Consider the following 19,591-nt stretch of genomic DNA (forward strand, 5'->3'; position numbering starts at 1 on the left):
CTCTGGTCTGGTACCCACAGTACGCACAGAATAATCCTGGGTTTAGGATGGCATCGATATATCTTTGGTATGAGGTTAGGCAGGTAGTTCAGAAATGCTCTGCATGACAGCTAGACTTGATGGTTTCTTGTGGTCCCTTTCACCTCCAGGGTGGCCAGCATTATGGATCACTTTCTCTCCTCCCCCCCTTCCCGGTTACAGAAGACACTCTCACTCCTAGGCTACAAAGATCAGTCCAACTAATAGAGCACTAGTGCTGGGGACGAGAAATCTGGGCTTCCTAATGGTGTCCAGGATGATTCAAGATGATTCAAAATATATTGCTTTGCATACAGGGAGCATAATTTGCCTTCTAGAAGTAGCGCAATGTTCTGGAAAGAGTGCAGGCTTTGAAGACAGGCAAACTTAATTCTGAATCCAGATTCTTCCATTTCCTAGCTCTATGGTGCTGACCAAATCAATTTAACCTCCTTAAGTCTCATTTCCTCATCTATAAAATGGGAATCATCCCAGTACCCTTCTTTTAGTTGTGTTGTGAAGATTTACTGAGATAATTATGAAAAGAATTTAGCTCAGTGCCTGGCACAGAGTATGTGCTGAAAACATATTTGTTGAATGAGTGAGTGAATATTGGTGTCTTTCTTTCTCTCCCTCCCTATGATGAAGTGCTGTTAAAAAGGCTTTTTCTATCCTTTAATTAAGTGGCAAGAAAATGGATGTACAATTTATTCAACTCAGGGTCTGCTGCATAACTTTAGTTAGCAGTTTTAAAAAGTAGTTAAAAAATTGTCTGAGCCCTAGTCTCCTAATGCATAAAATCTGGATAGCAAGGCCAAGTGTGCAGGGATGTTGTGAAGATTAAAGGAAATAATGTATGTGATAGCACAGGACCTGGAATGTGGTACGTGATCAATAATGCTAGATCCCTTTCTCTGCTTTTCCCTGGGCACATTCACTTATGTGTGCTCGTTTAGTCCTCAGAACAACCATGTGAGATATGTATTATCATCATAATGAGATAATGTATGTGGAGGCACCTGGTACAATATGCTGCAGGTGGTCAATAAATGTTTGTTTCCTTCCCCTTCTTTTCCTTAATTAAGCCAATTATTATCTTGCCAACAATCGTGCTTTTGCATGAACTATGTGAATATTTTTAAAAATGAGGTGTTAATCTTATATTGTTATCAATTTAGAAGGCAGTCTGGACACCTGGCCTGCAATCAAAATCATGTTGATTTAAATAAGATGGCAAAAGATCACAGAGTTTATAGATAGAAAGTGCTTTTCTAATTTCTGCCTTATTATAGTGAGTTATGAATAGATTAATTTGATATTTCAAAATGTAACAAACATTAGAAAAATTTTCATATAAATTGTAGTTTTACATATTAATGCTGTGCTTTTCTTAGCATCTAAAAGTACTGTTCTTTACTCACCATGCTAAGGAAAAAGTTTTGAATTTATGTTTAGAACTGAGGATTGATTGAGGATCAGTTCCTCTGACTTTAACCTGGTCTCTTATCTGGTTCCCCACCTTACCCTCTAATATCTACTAATTTGTATGTTAGAATATGATTTGGATAGGGCTAGAGAGTAGATTATATTTGTGGGGTAGAGAATTTCATGGCAAAATAAAATCTGATCTATGGACAAATTACTTAACATCTTTTTACTTTAGTTTTGTCATCTGAAAAATCAATATAGCATTAGTACTTACCTCATAGGGTGTTTTGAAGATTAAATAAAATAATTTATGAATAAATAAGTTGATTTACCTAAGTCAGGCACAGAAAGAGAGATACCACATGTTCTCACTTATTTGTGGGAGCAAGAAATAAACAAATAAATAAATATACAAACAAATAAAGGGGGGGGGAAGAAGACACAACAATCACAACAATTCCTTGAACTTGTTAAGACAAATGAACAGATATGATGTAGCGGGGGGAGGGGAGGGGGAAAGAGGAAAGGGTAAAGGGACACAAAAATCAACTACAATGTATACTGAGAAGTTAAAATTTAAAAAATAATAAAATATAAAAGTCTTTAACATAGAGATCAATTTGTAGTGAAGGCCCAATAAATGTCAACAGCTGCCATTGTTACAACCACTACCACCACAGGGAAAACGATGAGACAAAACCATTGCAGAACAGTTAAAAAATTAGGTGTTCTGTTTCATGAGGTATTCCAGATCTCTAAAGGGTAGGCTGTGAACTTTCTTAATTTCAACCCCTATTTTGGAAAGCTTTCCAAGGGGCTTTTGTCCACACTGCTTGAGTTGCTATGGAAAGTCTGGATCATCACTGAATCTTGATGCATTAAGGCTCCATTAGGGACATGGGGGATCACATACCCTTTGCTACCATTGTCCGAAGCTTCTGCTGCAGAAGGTGTTGGTAACTAAGGTGACTATAATTTGAATGCAGGAAAGCCCTTGAAAATTTTTGTAATTTGAATTGTGATAGCTTCTGTTTTAATTTTTCTTCTCCAGAGTATATTAAACTTTTTTAGTTTTGTTGAGTTTTATCTAATCAGAATTTTATAAGAGCCTTTTCTCTGTCTCTAAATAAACCACAAAACTTGTCATATAGAGAAATTTATCTAGATGCCATGCATATTCAAGGAAGTAGAGAGAATGGAATACAAATAGGTTGATTGAATTATTTTTCTTTTGAAAACCAACCGATTGTTTGGCTGCCCTGGAGACGAAATTAATCCAGGTAAATTTCCTAAGTAGAACGTTGATAGCTCAGGTGGGAATAGTGAATCTGGGTATGTAGTCTGGAAATTTTCAATATGTTACAGACCAGTGTGGGATCATGACTTTACTGGCAATACAAATGGGAGGCAAAGAGAGCCATGGAGACTTTTGTTGAATGAATTTTCAATAATGGAATAATAAGTGGTTCAGATAATCTGTGTTGAATGCAGGCTAGACACCAGTGGTCTCTTTTGGTCCCTTCTACCACCAGTAATGCCTTACTCCAGCATTACTCCTTCTTTAGATGGTTTTCTTACAAACTTCTTTCCTTCCTTCCTTCTTTTCCTCCCTCCTTCCTTCCTTGCCTTATATTTCTTATATTCTTCCTTCCCAAAACATTTATTGAGTACACACTAAATGCCTAGGCAGAGTTCTAGGCATTGGTGTACAGCATAATCAAGACAGACACCACTGCTACTTCCATGGGGTTGACAATTTATAATGTTCTGGGGTGTACTCAACTCAATAGTAGGAAAAAGACAGCTCCTCAGTCGTGCTTGAGTTTTATCTCATATAAACACAATACCCTATGACTAAGTTTTTCTATTTTTTCTTTCTCCCTTTTCTTGTAGGATTTAAGATCTTAGACAAAAGGAGCATTTTTAGACTGGAGATGACCAAGTTGAGGTGGCAGAGAGCTGGGGCTGGGGTGCCTCTGATATAGCCTCCTAGCTTAGGCAGCTCAAGGACTCTCCTGCTTGCTTTGCTCACCCAGATTATAGACAGGAAGTGAGGTGTGTATAATTAAGACAAGCAAGCAAGCAAGCAAACAGGATCACAAAGAAAAACAAAACACCAAACCAAACAAAAACCAAAAAGAAAATAATACACAAAACTCTTCTTTCTAGTTGGCCCTGCAGGTTTCTTTCTTTGGCTTTGAAGGCTCAGTTTATTTTTCATTCAGTCATCTGATTTGTGATTGAGGCTGCAGCATTAACATCTAGTAAGTAAATAAGTGGTCAATCCACTTGCTTTGTCTAAAAGAGAGCTTAGGACCAGGCTGCCTGATTCCCACCAGCTCCCTCCCTTGCAAAAGGAAAAAAAGGCGAGAAAAGATTTGTCTTGGCATCAGTTACTGATACTGTCTCCCAGAAGTTTGTGAAATACCCTCCTAGAAGAACAGAGGCACAAAGCCAGGTGTTCTGTCAGTATAGGCTGGAATCAAGGCTGCAGATCCTGGGATCATCATGCTGGAGCCATAGAGCAGGACTTGGGAACTCTGGGCCGTTGTGCTTAGCAAAAAAAAAAAAAAAAAAATCTATAACAGATTTTCCTCCACTTATTCATGAGTACGTCAAGAGAATATTAAGCGCTACTAGAACTGGGAAGAAAAGAGAAAACCCAGACATCTTTCACTTTTTCAAACCCAACAAAGACCATTTCCATGTGTTAGCAACCTCAAAAGGGGGCAGCAGCCATCAGTCAAGTAAACAATAATGTTGAGAACACAAGTGTGAGTCCAATGATATTGTACTTTTCCTCTTTTTAAAGAGCTTCTCAACTGACTAGTTTTCTTTCAGCCCAGAGAAGAGAAAACCTAAGTGTGGGGGTGGAATGAGACCACAACATCTCTTTAATTGTTACAAAGGCTACATATAGAAAAAGTGTTAGGTTCATGTTATATCGAATCAGCGAGCAGACCAGGGGATGAATAAGCAGAATTTAAAGAGATTCTGGTTTTGCTTATTTCTAATAATTAGGGTTTATCAAATGTGTAATATATGTTCTTGGGAACTAAGGATGATGATGATGATGATGATGGTGATTGTTATTATTATTTTCAATGTATTTTGCATAGTTCTTTAAATAATTTTTAAAACACTATGTCTTATTTAATCCTCAGCACTCCTTCTGTATATCAGTCAAGGTAGATAGCATTATCCCTGTTTTAGAGATGGAAAAACTGTGTCTCAGAGAGGTTAAGAATACCATGCAAGGTCACACAGCTAATATGGGATAAGCTGGAACTCAAATCAATACCCGTTGATTGGTCTTGAGGGAGTGCTTAAGGAAGGATTTCCTTCCTTGGCTTGTTTCAAAGTGCAAAGAAGCTGTCTTCAGACAGGGAAGAGTCAAATGGCAGCTCAAAGTTCCAGTGAAGCAACAGACATTCACCAGGCCAGAGTTCAGTGAAGAACTATGCTCTGCAAACCAATCTGGATGAAAATGAACTATTTCGTTTATTGCTATTTCTATTTTAAGGTTCTGTTCTCTGATTTCAATGTGAAAATGTAGGTCTGGGCTGGTGGATGGCATCAAGTACACTCTTCGATGCTCATCACAGCTACGGTCCCACCATCTCCAGTGTGCACAAATGTATGTTTGTGTGTGCATGCAAAATTACTTTCCTGGGCCCGTGAAAACACACCAGTTTCAGAATTTGCCTAAAACAATAAAGGTCACAATCAGAAAAAGAGGCAGGTTTTGCCATTTTCTGCATACAAAACAAACAACAGAATTAATTCATTTGATTGGCTTGTCCATTTTCCCAGTAGTTTTCCTGCCATGTGGAAGACAACTTCTCTGTGAGCACAGACTATATGTGTGTGTGAGTGTGTGTGTGAGGGCCACCCTATAGCCCTGTTTTAAAAAATTTCCTTCCCTTTAAATATGTTTTTCAAAGTTCTGCCTGATAATTGTGGATTGTATCTGGAGACCCACTCGCTAAAAGCAGGTTGAGTCATAAGCAGGTTGTGAGAGTCCAGGAGACCTGCAGCGATGACTAAGAGAGTCATTATTTGATAAAAAGGGGAAAAAATAGGTATTGGTTTGAAAGGAAGGCTGGGGGAGCACGAAGAACTTCTTGAACAGGGAAAAAACCACTTGGAAGCTAGCTGGCAGGGTGAGCGGGGACCGGAGAAAACCGGTCTTGTGCGGTGGGACTTGCTGCTGCATTTTAATCACATCTCTGTGTGACTGGTGTTTTTCCTCTTTCTGTTTTTTCATCAGGAGAGAAAGGACACAGAAGGGATTCAGCAGTAACCTAGCTCTTTCAACTTTGTACTGTACTCTGCCCTCTTGAACATTTTGAAATTGACATCTGGAAATTTTTCATTGTAAGTTCAAATAGATGGAAAAGCAGTATACTCTCTGTCAGCTTGTAAATATTGACAGGCTAAAATTAAACTCTTGAACCCCTTTTAACTTCTTCAGTGGATTTTAAGTACTATAAGATTTTGATATTCACTGTCACCCATTGAAATATAAATGGACAAGTTCCCTAACAGACAATTAACATCATTACCTTTTTTAAAAAAAAATTGTCTTGCAATGTTTTATTAATGTAATCGCCTTACACATATGTAGATGTGGACACAGATACAGATGTGGATAGACATATAAAATGTATGTATAGAAAGATGGCGACTCTTCTGTACAGCACTATGCCAGGTACTGTGTAGTATTTTAAAAATTGTTGTTTCCTAGAGTTTAAATAATGTTACCAAAACAAGACAATTACACAGCCTTGTATGTGTTTATTTACACTTTTTAGGTAGTTTGAACATAGAGATTAAATATATCATGGTTTTAAAAAGTCGAGATTTGGGCCGAGCCCGTGGCGCACTTGGGAGAGTGCGGCGCTGGGAGCGCAGTGACTCTCCTGCCGCGGTTCGGATCCTATATAGGAATGGCCGGTGCACTCACTGGCTGAGTGCCAGTCACGAAAAAGACAATAAATAAATAAATAAATAAAAAGTCGAGATTTGATTTTTTATCAAAAAATTATAGACTCGCAAACACTTTGTTCTTATTTGTTTTTAATTTTTATTTTAACATTTACTTGTACATATTTGGGGGATTCAGTGTGTTGTTTCAATACATGCCTACACTGTACAGTGATTCACTTAGGCTGGATAGCAGAGTTTTATACCTATTAGTCCACCACTTCCTTCTCCCCCTCCCTGGTCTCTGGTAACCATTATTCTACTCTCTGTTTGTATGAGAACCACTTTTTAAAATTTTTAGATTCCACCTATGAGTGAGATCATGCGATATTTGTCTCTCTGTAACTAGCTTACTTCATTTAACATGGTTTCCAGTTCCATCCATGTTGCTGCAAATGATAGGATATATTATTTTTATAGCTGAATAGTATTCCATTGTGTAAATATACCACAGGGTTTTTTTTATCCATTCATCTGTTGATGAGCATTTAGGTTGATTCCATCTCTTGGCTAAGTGCAGGTATCTTTTTGATATATTAATTTCATTTCCTTCGGGTACATGCCCAATAGTGAGATAGCTGGGTCATAAGATAGATCTATTTTTAGTTCTGTGAGGAACCCCCGTTCTGTTTTCTACAGTGGCTGTACCAATTTACACTCCAACCAACAATGTGGGAGAGTTCTCTTTTTTCCACATCCTCTCCAGCATTTGTTATTTTCGGTCTTGTTGTTAACAGCCATTCTAACTGGGATGAGATGATATCTCACTGTGGTTTTAATTTGCATTTCCTTGATGATTAGTGATTTTGAGCATTTTTTCATGTGCCTGTTCGCCATTTGTATGTCTTGTTCTGGGAAATGTCTGTTCAGGTACTTTGCCCATTTTTTAACTGGGTTATTATTATTTTTTTTTCTGTTTACTTGTTTGAGTTTCTTATATATTCTGAATATTAGCCTCTTGTCTGATGTGTACTTTGCAAACAAACACTTTCTCCCATTCTGTACGTGTCTCTTTACTTTGCTGATAGTGTCCCTTGCTGTGCAGAAGCTTTTTAGTTTGATGTAGTCCCATTTGTGTATTTTTGTTTTACTTGTCTGTGCCTTTGTAGTCTTCCTCTAAAAAGCACTGCCCACTCCCATTTCACGTAGCATTTCCCCTGTTTTCTTCTAGTAGTTTCATAGTTTTGATCCATTTTGAGTTGATTTTTGTGTATGGTGAGAGATAGGGGTCTAGTTTCAGTCTTTTGCATATGGATATACAGTTTTCTCAGCACCAGTTGCTGAAGACGCTGTCCTTTCCTCAGTGTATATTTTTGATAACTTTGTAGAAAATAAGTTGGCTGTAAGTGCATAGGTTTACTACTGGGCTCTCTATTCTGTTCCATTGGTCTGTCTGTCTATTCTTATGTCAGTACCATGCTGTTTTGGTTACTACATATAGCTTTACAGTATATTTTAAAGGCAGGAAGTGTGATCCCTCCAACTTTGTTCTTTTTGTTCTAGATTGCTTTAGCTATATGGGATCTTCTGTGGTTCCATACAAATTTCATGGTCATTTTTTCTAATTCTGTGAAGAATATCATTGGTATTTTGATAGGGATTGCATTGAATGTGTAAATTGCTTTGGGTAATATGGACATTTTCATGATGTTAATTCTTCTACCCCATGAACAGGTGATATCTTTCCATTTTTTTGTATCCTTTTCAATTTCTTTCACCAGTGATTTATAGTTTTCATTGTAGAGGTCTTTCATCTCCTTGGTTAAATTTACTCCTAGGTATTTCATTTTTTGGTAGCTATTGTGAATAAAATTATGTTCTTTATTTCTTCTTCACATATTTTGTTACTGGTGTGTACGAATGCTATTGATTCTTGTGTGATTTTGTATCCTGCCACTATACTTAATTCATTTATTAATTCCAGCAATTTTCTGGTGGAGTCTTTAGAATTTTCTACATATATCATCATGTCATCTGCAAATAGGGATAGCTTGACTTCCTCCTTTCCTAGTTGGAAACCCTTTCTCTTGCCTTATTGTGCTGGCTAGAATATCCAGTATTGTTGGAAGTAAGTCGGCATCCTTTACTTGTTCCAGATCTTAGAGGAAAAACCTCCAATTTTTGTCCATTCCGTGTGATATTAGCTGAGTGTGTGTCACCTATGGCTTTTATTGTTCTGAGGTACATTCCTTCTATACCCAATTTGTTGAATGTTTTCATCATGAAAGGTGTTGGATTTTATCAAATGCCTTTTCTGCATCTATTGAAATGATAATGTTTTTTTTCCTTCATTCTGTTTGTGATGTATCATGTTTATTGATTTGCATGTTTGCATGTGTTGAACCAACCTTGCATACCTGGGATGAATTCCACTTGATTGTGGTGTACAATCTTTTTAATGTGTTGATGGATTCTCTTTGCCAGTACTTTGTTGAGGATTTTTTCATCTGCATTTATTAGGGACATTGGTCTGCAATTTTCTTTTTCTGTTATGTCCTTTTCAGGTTTTGATACGAGAGTAATGCTGGCCTCGTAGAAAGAATTTGGAAGTCTTCCCTCCTCTTCAATTTTTTGGAAAAGTTTGAGAAGAATTGGCATTAGTTCTTCCTTAAATGCTTGGTAGAATTCAGCAGTGAAGCCATCTGGTCCTGGGGTTTTCTTTGTTGGGGGACTTTTTATTACTGCTTCAATCTCATTAGTCATTATTGGTCTTTTTAGGTTTTCCAGTTCTTCATGATTAAACCTTGGTAAGTTATATGTGTCCAGGAATTTATACATTTCTTGTAGGTTTTCCAGTTTGTTAGCATACAGTTGTTCATAGCATTCTCTTATGATCTTTTGTATTTGTGTGGTATCAGGTGTAATGTCTCCTTTTTCATTTCTGATCATATTTATTTGGGCCTTCTCTATTTTTTCTATTAGTCTAGCTAAAGGATTATCAATTTTGTTTATCTTCTCAAAAAAAATAAATCTTTGTTTCATCAATCTTTTTTTTTTTTTTAAATCTCTAACTCATTTACTTCTACTCTGATCTTTGTTACTTCTCTCCTTCTAGTGATTTTGGAGTTGGTCTGTTCTAGTTTTTCTAGTTCCTTGAGGTGCAATGTTAGATTGTTTATTTGAATTCTTTCTTCTTTTTTGATGTAGGCATTTATTGCTATAAATTTCCCTCTTCGAACTACTTTTGCTGTATCCCATAGGCTCTGGTATGTTGTGTTTTTATTTTTGTTTGTCTCCAGGATTTTTTTTCCTTTTTTAAAATTTTAATTTATCAATATACAGTGTAGTTGATTTTCATGTCCCTTTACTAATTACTTTTTCCCCCCACTCCCTCTCCCCATTTCCAGGAATTTTTTAATTTCCTTTTTGATGTCTTCTTTGACTCATTCATTGTTTAGGAGAATGTTGTTTAATTTTCATGTATTTGTACAGTTTCCAGTGTCTCTTTTGTTGTTGACTTCTAGTTTTATTCCATTGTGGTCAGACAAGATGGTTGATATCATTTCAGTTTTTTAAATGTGTTAAGACTTGTTTTCTGTCCTAAAATATGGTCTATTCCAGAGAACGTTCCATGTGCTGCTGAGAAGAATATTTACTCTGCAGCTGTTGGATGAAATGTTCTATATATGTCCATTAGGTCCAATCAGCCTAGAGCATAGATTAATTCTGATGTTTCCTGGTTAATTTTCTATCTGGGTGATCTGTCTGTTGCTGAAAGTGGGGTATTAAAGTCCTCAACCATTACTATTTTGGAGTCTATCTCTCCTATTAGGTCTAACAGTTATTGCTTTATATAAATGGGTGCTCTGGTGTTGGGTGTGTATATAGTTAGAATTGTTACATCTTCTTGTTGAATTGATCTCCTTATCATTCTATAATGACCTTTCTTCTTCTTTTTTTTTTTTTTTACTTTCCTTCGCTTGAAGTCTGTTTTACCTAATATAAGTATAGCTATTCCTGCTCCTTTCTGGTTTCCATTCGCATGAAATATTTTTTTCCATTCCTTCTCTTTCAGTGGATGTGTATCTTTATAAGCAGAGTGTTTCTTGTAGGCAGCATATTGTTGGTTCTTGTTTTATAATCCATTCAGCCACTCTGTCCTTTAATTGGGGAATTTAATCCATTATATTTAGAGTTAGTATTGATGTATAGGGACTTGTTACTGCCATTGGTTATTTTTGTTTTGGTGGTTTTGTTGATCCTTTTTCTTTTTTTCCAGTCTTACTGTCTTCCTTTGTGGTCGAGTAGTTTTCTCTAGCAGTACATTTTGATTTCTTGCCATTTATTTTTAGTGTATCTCTTGTGTGTTTTTGTATGGTTACCATGAGGCATACAAAAAGTATGTTATAGTTGTAACAGATTATTTTAATTACAACTTAATTTTGACACCTAAGAAAAATGTAAACACCAAAGCCAACTGTATCCTTTGATGTTATCTCCCCACAACTTTGTGATATTTTGTTATTTCAAATTACATCTTTCAATATTCCCTATCTATTATATGGTTGTTGTATTTGTTATTGTCTTGTTAGGTTTGTCCTTTAGTGTTCACACTAGGGATATAAGTGGTTTATTCACCACCCTTACTACATTGGAGAATTCTGAGGTTGTCTGTGTATTTACTTTACTAATGAGTCATGTACCTTCAGATGTTTTCTTGCCACTGTTTAGTGTTATCTTCTTTCAGATTGAAGAGCTCCCTTTATTTTTTCTTCTGAGGCAGGTCTAGTATTGATGAATTCCCTTAGCTTTTGTTTGTCTGGGAAAGACTTTATCTCTCCTTCATATTTGAAGGTTAGCTTTGCTGCATACAGAATTCCTGGGTGACAGTTTTTTTTTTTTCCTTTAGAAATTTAAATACATCATCCCATTCTCTTCTGGCCTGTAGGGTTTCTACTGAGAAATCTGCTTAGAGATGTATTGGGACTCCATTGAATATTATGTATTTCTTTTCTCTTGCTGTTTTTAGTATTCTTTCTTTGTCTTTGGTTTTTGATACTTTGATTATGATGTGCCTTGGGGGTGTTCTTTGAATTGAAATTGATTGGTAACCTCTGAACTTCCTGTACCTGGATGTTGTCAACTTTCTCCATACTTGGGAAAATTTCAGCTATTATTTCTTTGAGTATGCTTTCTAGGTCTTTTCCTTTTTCATTGCTTTCAGTTATGCCACTTATGCAGAGGTTATTTCACTTGAGGGAGTCCTACAATTGCTGCATTTCTGTTTCATTTTTTTGTATTCTTTTTTCATTTTGCTTCTCTGATTGAATAATTTCATAAGTTCTGCCTTCTAGCTCACTGATTCTTTTTTCTGTTTGATCAAGTCTGCTGTTGGAGCTTTCTATTGAGTTTCTCAGTTCAGATAATGTATTCTTTATTTCTAGAATTTCTGTGGTTTTAAAAATTGATTCTACTCCTTTGTCAGGTTTCTCATTCTGTTCTTGACTTGTTTTACAGATATAGTTTACATTCTATCTGTATTTTCTTGTGACTCCCTGAACATCCTTAAGAGGGTTATTCTGAATTCTCTGTCAGACATTTCATAAATTTGCTGTTCTTCTGGGTCCGTTGCTGGTGCTTTGTTTGTTTCCTTTATTGGTTGTCCTATTTCTCTGTTTTATCCTGGTCTTTGTGTCCTTACACTAATTCCTGGGCATTTGAGAAGACAGCCACCTCTTCTAGGTTTTTTAGGTATTCTTTGGTGGTGTTAGACCTTTACTGGTTAATATCAGAGCTTTGTGCTGGGTTTGTGCTTTTTATTTTTCCATTCTGTGGTGGATTAATAGCTACTACCACTACTTAAAATCTGCACTGAAACTAATTTTCTGTGCTGTGGTTAATTCCCCAATTAGGGAAAACTTCCTGTGGGGACTGGAAGTTAAGCTCTGTTCTCGAGCTACATTGTTGCTTTATTGTTGTTTCTCAAACTGCAGAAAGCTTTTTGAGGGGATCAGATTTTAATTTTTGTCCTTTTAGTCACTTTGGGGTCTTGTGAGGTCACCACAGACACAATTGGGTTGTGTGGAAAGTTTGTCCTGGGACTGAGTGTTTCCTACAAACTGTCCCCTGCAGTTCAATCACCCTGACCAGTCTCCACTGTGTGGGGCCCATGCTGATAGGAAGGCAGATCAGCTGTTTATACTGTGCTCCAATGTTACCCTGATAGGTCACCCTCCCCTCCCCCACCACTCCAATGTTTCCCATGGGGCAGGCCATGCACAAATCCCCAGCAAAGACTCACCAACCTGTAGGTGGTTTCTTCCTCCCATCAGCTGTGGCCCCTTGCTCCTATGCGGGTCCAGGGGAAGCTTGGTAGTGGATTTGCTGGCCTGGGAGATGGAATGGTGCACTTGAAAGCACCTGTCTTTCCTGAAGACTGCAAGTAGCTTCACACAAAGGGTGCTGCGGCGACTTTCCTGTCTCCTGGTAGCTGCTCCATGTGCTGCAGCTGCTCCTTGCCTTGTACCACATCAGCCCCAGAAGCAGCCAGGGCTTGGAATAGCTGGAGTGGTCCCTCCTTCCTCTCACCACAGCTGGCCTTTCACACCTTCACAAACTCTGAAAGTCTCTCCTCCTCTTCCCCTGAGCTCCAGCGATCTCAGGATGGCAATTTTTGTACTTTAATAGTTGTAAATTGATAGGTTATTGGGGGGGGAGTAATACCAAGGATCATCTATTCCACGATCTCAATTACATCACTACCTTTACTTCTTGAGCTCACATTTCCATTCACTTTCCTCACAGAATTTTATCCTAATGTCATACATATTTTTATACTTGAAAGTCTTCTCTTGATCATCGTATCATACACTTGAACAAAAATATGTATATTAAATGAAATTTTAAACTAAAAAAAAATCCCTGTGACCAGAAGTCTCCGAAGTGTTAAAATAAATAAGTAAATAAATAAATAAATGTTACACGGCTGGTGGGTGACAGAGCAGTAATTATAGCATGAAACTGTGCTCCAACTTTGAGATTTTATCCACTGTGCTCTGCTGTACTCTGGGACCTCAGAGAAGAAAGTGACTGCATCCACAAGATGCCTGACAGGTAGTCTTTTCTCTTATGACATGGGAGAAGGGTAATTGTGAAAAGAGAGGTGAGAAGAAGACCCAGGATGATTTGTCAACCTCAGGCACATTCATAGCAGATCACTTTTTGAGAACTGTCCATATACAAATTGGGAATTAGTATTCTTAAAACTCTCCCTGTTTGCATACCTCCCTGGGAAGTCATTGGGTACCTCTAGGGAAGGGTTCCCTAACAGTAGCATTATTAATATTTTAGGCCAGATAATTCTTCATTGTGGGGGCTTCCTGTTCATTGTAGGGTGTTTAGCGCTATCCCTGTCCTCTACACACTAGATGCCAGTAGTAGCTTCCCATCCAGATGTGACAACCAGAAATGTCGTCAGATATAGCCAAATGTTCCCTGGGGGTGGGGGCAAAATCATCCTCAATTGAGAACCACTGATCTCGAGTTATGCATGCTACAATTTGAAGACTGATTGCTTATCTAGTTTGTTAAGAATGTGAAAAAAGGCCCAAATCAGTTAAATGTGTTATTTATGCTTTATTCAGGAAAAGGGCAAAATCTGGTTCTTTGTGTTTAAATTCCCTTCCTACATGAGTGGGGAGTTGTTGAGCCTATGGGATAGGAGATTGCTGAATCCATCTCAAAGGTTTTTGGGCCTGACCAAACACTGGGTCTTGAGGGAACCAAATTTAGGTGAGGATAAACTATTTAAAGATACCAGAGAAAGGAAAGAATGGAGAAGTGGAATGAAATCACTAATAACAGAAATCATAATGAAAGCTACTATTTACTTTGTGCAAACCATTATGCTAAATGCTTTATATGGACTATCTTGTTGAAGATAATCTGGGAGGTAGTTATTTGCTAGTTAGGGTACATGTTAGATTGCTGTAACAAAAAAAAAACTTTTAAAATCAGTGACTTAGACAAAATAGTAATATATTTATATCCACAAAAAAGGTCAGGCAGGCTGTTTAGGGTTCCTCTGGCATACCACGTTGAGGATCTGGGCTGCTTCTGTGCTGTTGCTCTGCTATCTCCAATACTCAGCTTCCACCTCATGATCCCAGATGGCAATTCTGGATTCTGCTATCAGGTCTGCATTCCAGCCAGTGGGAAATATGGGGAAGGAGAAGATATGTAGTTTTCTTTTAAGGGCACAATCTAAAAGTTAAGCACCTTGTTCTATTCACATCCTATTGTCTTGACCCAGCTGCAAAGGAAATGTGCACTTCAGCTGGGCAGCCATGTATCCAGTTACAGGGTCACCAAACTACAGTCTGAGGTCCAACAATCTTTCTTTGGTAAACAACGTTTTATTGGAATGTAGGCACTCCCATTCATTTACGTATTATCTATGATGGTTTCTCGATAGAATGGCATTGATGAATAGTTGCAACAAAGACTGGATGGCACATAAAGCTCAAAATATTACTTTCTGGACTTTAAGAAAAAAGTTTGCCAATCTCTGGTCTGGAGGAAAGAGAGAATGGGTATCTGGGGACACCTAATGAGCTCCGTTGAGATTTTTATTTTACAAATGAGAAAACGTAAGCACAGAGAGGGCATATAAATGGCCCAGGGTCACATACTGATGAGTGGCAGAGCTAAAGTCTGAACATGGCTCTGTTTGGCTCCAGAGGCAAAGCACTATTCATTCTATCATACTGTCTGACCGATTCATTCAGCAAATATTTATCGTGTCTACTCTGTGCCAGGCAATGTTCTGTGTGCTGAGGATTTAGTAGTGGATAAAAGAGAGGAAATCCCTGCTCTCGTGGAGCCTACCTTAAAGGAGACAGACTATTATAGAGATTTAAGTAAAATATATTGTATGTTAGAGGTGATAGGTATTATAAATAAAAATAAATCAGGAGAGAAGGGAAGGCAGTGAAAGAGTAAGAGTAGGGATTCATTTTTTAAAAGAAATGGTTAATGATGGCCTCAGTATTGGGAAAACCAAGGAAAATGAACCTGAGTCAAAGCACATGAAGAGGAGTTGGGATCTTGAGCTGAGAACACCCAGTAAAAAACCCCAAGTACCCCCTCAAAGAGGAAGTCAAACCAAGGGTCAGGAGCTGAACAGGAACTGGAGCCAAAAGAACAAAGACAGCAGTGTGGGTGCCCATGGCTTGTGTGTGATGGGTAACTGGTACGAAGTGGGTATGTAGGAAGTAGTCTGGCTTAAAGGTTCAAGGTTACAGCGGAGAGTTTGCCTTTAACTCTTCTATACAGAATTCTAAAAACCCTTTGCCTATCAACAAAGAAGAACACACAGACACATACACACATGTGTTTAAATAATGGCAGATCAGGAAGGCAGGCTCAGAGGACCCTCCAGGGGCTGAGCCCTTCAGGAAAGAGCACCCGAAGTGGGACAGGACTTCCCCAGAGTCGGGAGTGAGTTGGTTTGTGTGGTGAAAAGATCAGGACTGCTGGAATCAGACAGAACTGTGAATCTCAGCTCTGCCACGTGCTCATTTGATGACTTCAGACAAATTGTTGTTAGTACTGTTATTAGCCGCAATTTATTGGGCATTTTCTTTGGGGTAGGCACTTTATGTACATGATCTCATCTAATCCTTACATAACGCGTGTTATCTTAAATTATCTTCAGCTTAAATTTAGTGGTAAAATTCAGTGGTGATACGTAACAGTTAAGAAGTAATGAGAAATGTACAATTTTCTTCCTGTGCATTTATATTGCTTTACCTTATTTAAGTACAGTGATTAGTAATGTTGGTTAATGCTTCTGTGGGACAGTTTAATAAAAAATTTTATTTTGCAAACAAAAACCTTTAATGCTTATATAGAGCTTACTATGTGTCAGGCACTGTTTTAATTATATGTACTTCTCAAAACAACACTGTGAGGAGATGCTCTTATTATCCTCTTTTTTTTTCCAGAGAAGAAAACTGAGGCACAGAGAGGTTAAGTAAGTTTTTCAAGGTCACACAGTCAGTAAACAGGAAGCTAGGATTTGACTCCAGGCAGTGTAGCTCTGGAGTTTGTGTTTAATCATTGCATTACACTGCCTTGCAAAACAGACCAATAACAAAATTAAATGATAAAACATGCTAGTTTCTCTCCCGCTGCTGATGATGCATATGGAAAGCTCAGCTATTTAGACCTTGTGATTTAACCCATGACCACCACCTCTCTAATATCAACATACCTGAATTGCAGGCAAAGCCCCATGGAGCAAATATTCCATTTCTAGAAGACTGATCTGAAAAACACAAATTTAAAAAGTGATGGCAAAAGTGATAGCATGTGTGTCTTTTCCCGTAGTATGTGTGACTACCTATAAATGTGTTTGTGTGTGTTTAGATGTGTGTATATGAGTTCAACCAGTAGCTTCAGGTGTCAGTTATTAGGCTTTCTCCCCAGAAGCCTAAAATCCAGCCTTTTATGGAACAAGATTTAAAAATAAGAAATCCTTGTTCTGTTTTAGGATGTATGCTTGGTTTTCCAGAATCTGTTCTCTCCAGCAACTGCTGTTCTGCTACCTCGGGGATGTAGCTACCTGACAAGCATGGATGGTCCAGTAACACCAATGGAATGATTCTCTGCTTCAGTCCTGGCACTTCAGCCCTCATTTCATGTTCTGATCAAGCAAGTCAATTATGTTGATGGGTGGGAGGGGACAGAGGGAGAGGGGAGGGAGGAATCTGTAAAGGGACACGAAAATCAACTACATTGCATATTGATAAAATTTTTTTAAAAAGAGAGGAGTAGAAATGGAAAGGAAAGGCAATTTTAAGAACTGTTACTTAAAGTGCATTTTAAATTAGATCCCCATTAATGTTGCTAGAAAGACAAAAGTAAAGATGGAAGAGTAAAAGTTTTTTCAGTAAGTGTTAACTACGTTTCTCTGAATTTGACACTTCTCTGAGACTGAACCACAAGGGGCACTGGCATGTGTGTAGTTACAAGCATTAATCAATTAAAATAATTATTTGAAAAAAAAAAAAGAAAGTCAATTATGATTTGCTGCCTGGTCCACCATTTCTTTGAATTGTCAACATTTAGTAAAGATTTTCCTTGTGAATTTCTTCTGTTTAAAATGGCCTAAAAGATTCCAAACACGCACTCTACACATCTCCTTTCAATGTGAATTTGTGGGGCTTAACCTGCTACCAGTACAGTCGTGTTCTAAATTGTTTCCGTAGGGATGGGGATAGATTTGTACTGAGTCCTTCCTTCTCTCATTTAGTCTCCTCATCCCTATTCCACTCTCCGACCAGATGATAGGTTCACCTAATTTCTAGAAACAGTTTTCTAAGGGCAAATTTCACTGGCTCTGTTGAGGACCAATCCTCAGTCAGTACAGTGCTCTAACCACTGATAGAACTGGACTGTTTGGGAAATCTAAGTGGTAGAGTGATCTGACATATTGGTGTGGAGAAGCTGACACTTCCTCAGGAATTTCTAACTTCTGTGGAGCCAGGAAATACCACTATGATGATGACTGAGTTTATCATACTGGGGTTTGGAGACCTCAAGGAATTGATTCCCTTGCTCTTCCTGCTGTTTGGCATTGTCTACATAGCCACCGTTTTGAGGAATCTTCTCCTCATGGTCCTGGTGAGCACTCATCGGGGACTCCAGACTCCAATATACTTCCTTCTGGGGGACCTCTCATGTCCAGAGAGGTTCCAAAATTCTACCCAGGATGCTGGTGGACTTGTTGAGGGAAAACAGTGATCTTCACTGTAGGTTGTATTATTCAGCTCTACTTCTTTGGGCAGTACTGAATATTATCCACTGGCAGTGATGTCATCTGACCAGTACCTGGCTACCTAGCTGTCTGCATGCCCTTGCATTATCTGACACTAATGCATGGAACCATGTGTGTGGGGCTAGTAATTGGTCATGGGTTAGTGGCTTCACAGTGGCAGCTGCATTCCAGGCTGCTATCGTATCCAGCTTGACTTTCTGTGGTGGCAATGAGATTGATCACTTCTTTTGTGACTTGAAAACTCTACAGAAGCTCTCCCGCTCAGATCCCCATCTGGTCAATCTTGTCTGCATTAGTCTTAACATGCTGGCAACCCTGGTTCCCTTTGGTCTAACCCTAATCTCCTACTGGAAGATTCTTTCAACAGTTTTGCTTATACCTTGCATGACTGGTAGGCAAAAGGCAATCTCCACTTGCTCCTCTCATCTAGTGATTGTGATTTTGTTTTATGGAAACTTTATTCTGACCTATGCTGTGCCCATGGCTAGCCAGGTGTCAACTCTCAACAGACGCTTCTCCTTGTTCTATATTGTTCCCATGTGTAATTTGCTTATCTACAGCCTCAAAATGAAGATTTCAAGGAGGCTCTGAAGAAGCTGAGAATTTGATTCTACAGTGATGTGTTCCATGCCACAGAGAAAAAATGATGGCAGTCAAGGCACTGTTTTCATCCTCAGGGAACTCCCAATCTGATTAGGAAAACACAAGATAGATTATAATTTTTATAACCCCAAACATTGACTAATCCCCAAATCTTATGATTTTAGGGGAAGAGTTGGTCCCAGTCTCCTTGAAATGATCTAGTTTTCCTAGACTGTATTTACACTGAGAGAGGGGAAAAGTACTCCCTAGTTGATGGGAGGGAAACCATTCTGGGATACATAAATAAATAATTGCTGCATACAATCCCCTTAAAGCTCAATCTTGAAGGTAAGAATTGGCAGGTGTGCTTTAGTTGAGTTCAATTTTCTGTTCTTTAAAAAAAAAAAAATATATATATATATATATATACATATATATATATATATTAGACTGGGAGATCCTGGTGTTGGAGGGGAGGTGATAACTGTATTACCCCTATAAGAATTGGAGGTATCCCAAGGGAAGAGACTATATTTATTTCCCTTAAAAAAAAAAATATATATATGTATGTATGTATGTATACTATTGTTTTCATTTCTAGACTCGAGTTCCAACTTGGAGACTGACTGTGATAAATGGCAAATAATAGTACTGGACCTCTACTTGGCCTGGGATTAAAAAGATAAAGATGAAATCTGATAGAATATGGGAAAACCCACTAGTAGACTAGTTTGGGAGAAATGTGCATTAAGCACTCACAGCAATTCGTTAGACATGTGGATTTCCTCAAGGCACTTT

At 38.1% G+C, this 19,591-nt stretch overlaps 1 pseudogene; it reads left to right on the top strand.

Moving 5' to 3' along the window:
* LOC134368433 (olfactory receptor 10A7-like) overlaps positions 1–18,819 on the top strand; it is a 78,422-nt pseudogene extending 59,603 nt beyond the window's left edge.
* Positions 18,820–19,591: the final 772 nt, after the last annotated feature.

This window comes from Cynocephalus volans, chromosome X (assembly GCF_027409185.1).
Source record: "Cynocephalus volans isolate mCynVol1 chromosome X, mCynVol1.pri, whole genome shotgun sequence".
Classification (NCBI taxonomy): Eukaryota; Metazoa; Chordata; class Mammalia; order Dermoptera; family Cynocephalidae; genus Cynocephalus; species Cynocephalus volans.